This window comes from Eufriesea mexicana, unplaced genomic scaffold (assembly GCF_001483705.2).
Source record: "Eufriesea mexicana isolate 0111107269 unplaced genomic scaffold, ASM148370v2 scaffold19344, whole genome shotgun sequence".
NCBI classification, from domain to species: Eukaryota; Metazoa; Arthropoda; class Insecta; order Hymenoptera; family Apidae; genus Eufriesea; species Eufriesea mexicana.
This window is the reverse complement of record NW_016926571.1, coordinates 1-1,888: the sequence shown is the minus strand read 5'-3', so window position 1 is coordinate 1,888 and position 1,888 is coordinate 1. Positions and strand designations below refer to the sequence as shown.

Below are 1,888 nucleotides of genomic sequence, written 5' to 3'. Positions count from 1 at the left end.
GAAACTTTATGCACTCGTTAGAAAGACAATGTACTTGCGAATCTTCTCATATAACTTTTGATCGCATTTTGCTTCTAGTTTCGTTTAGTAATAAATATGTTCACGGAAGGTCGTGATGGTTGCCGTTACGAAATCATAGACGCCATAAAGCAAAAATTAATAACTAACAATTTGGAGCCAAATTCTTTACGAAAATTATATAGGAATGTAGCCTGAAGTTCCAGCATTGCAGCGAAATTATAAAGGCGCTGATCGAAACTGTCGAATGAAAAACTTCGTGACCCGTTGGGCGGGAGAAAGAAAACAATAAAAGGAGATAAATAAGTATAACCCATTTTTATTCCTTCTCTCTACTCTCCTAAAAGCCAGACTAACATGAAGTCATAGATGAGGATGCGCTGTTTCATTCTTGGTAAAAAGAAAACGAAACTGCCATGGTTATATGTTGAAGTACTTTTTATTCACTTTGAAAGTATCACATATACATGTTAATTGTTAACGACATAATAAATAATGATATATAGACATTAGAATCTGAGAAGATGTTTCGTAATACATATCACGCAATAATTATCATTATAACGACCATATATGTATATATATATATATGTACAATATTCATAGACATATGATAAATGATTCTATTGGAATACATGAGTTATCCTAATAATTCTTGATATCTCTTATCGTGCATCTCCTCGACTTTCTCTTGTGCTAAACCCCATAAGGAGTTTTTTATTCCCTATTCATTTTCCTTTATATTCTTGTCATCTTCAGCATCACCTATTTTATAATTTTGTACTTTCCTCGGTTCCTTTTTCGTATCTCTCAAAATGTATTTTTTATCCTTTTCTTCATTGCTTTGAAAATATAAATATAAGAGACAGTCAATAAAAATTCCTACTTTCTATAACATATTTATAACGTAAACAATAAACCAACTCTTTCTCTTTCTTTATAACTTCTAATTCTTCTTGAGCTTTTACTTCGTCGTCACTTTCCCAATCGCTACTGCGGTCTTCCGTCCTTTTTTTATTTGCAAGTCCAGGTGGTTCAACAGCTTGTTGCGAGCTTAATTTTGGATCAGTTAAATGATCATGAGCTGATTTGCTCTTACCACTAATCTCTTTATTTAATATCAGAGATTCTTCTTCATCTTCATCTGCTTCTTCACGAAATGATAGAAGATTGAAATGTCTGTAACAAAATTTTTCGTAACAAAGAACAACTCTACCGGGGCAAAATTCTGCAAACATATATGATTTGTACTTTACTCCTGCTGTTTGAGTTTCTGAACTGTCCTTTACATGTTCACATTCTTGTACTATTATCCTTGGTATAATATTAGAAAATGGATTGTTCAATATTATAGGTTTTATCAATCTTGGAGGATAAAGTGGTTTATCATTCTACAAAACAGAGAAAATATTATATTTATAGGAATTCTTGTTATATATTGTTGCAAACATTAAATTTACCTCATCTACAAGTGCTTCTTGGAGTTTAAGCATGCTATAGATAGATGATCCAGTAACTCTACCAAAGATTGTACGCTTATTCTACAGGTCTAGTGTAGAACTAACAGTAAAGAAGAATTGGGAACTATTGTCATCTTTTCCAGCATTAGCCATCGCAATTAAATCTCGTCGACAAAAACGTAGTCTTGTATGAAATTTGTCCTAAAACACGTATATCCAATAATTACTTTTGAATAAAAAAGGGAGTTATTTAATTTTTAAATATAGTCTGACTTTAAATGGTTCTCCATATATTTTACCACCTTCTCCTGTACTTGTGGAATCACCATCTTGTGTTAGGAACCTTCTGATAATTCTATGAAATATAGCGTCACCCTAATATCCTTCCATACATAATTGTATGAAATTTC

At 31.9% G+C, this 1,888-nt stretch overlaps 1 pseudogene; it reads right to left on the bottom strand.

Moving 5' to 3' along the window:
• Positions 1-742: 742 nt before the first annotated feature.
• On the bottom strand, positions 743-1,880 carry LOC108554367 (peptidyl-prolyl cis-trans isomerase CWC27 homolog; annotated as a pseudogene).
• Positions 1,881-1,888: the final 8 nt, after the last annotated feature.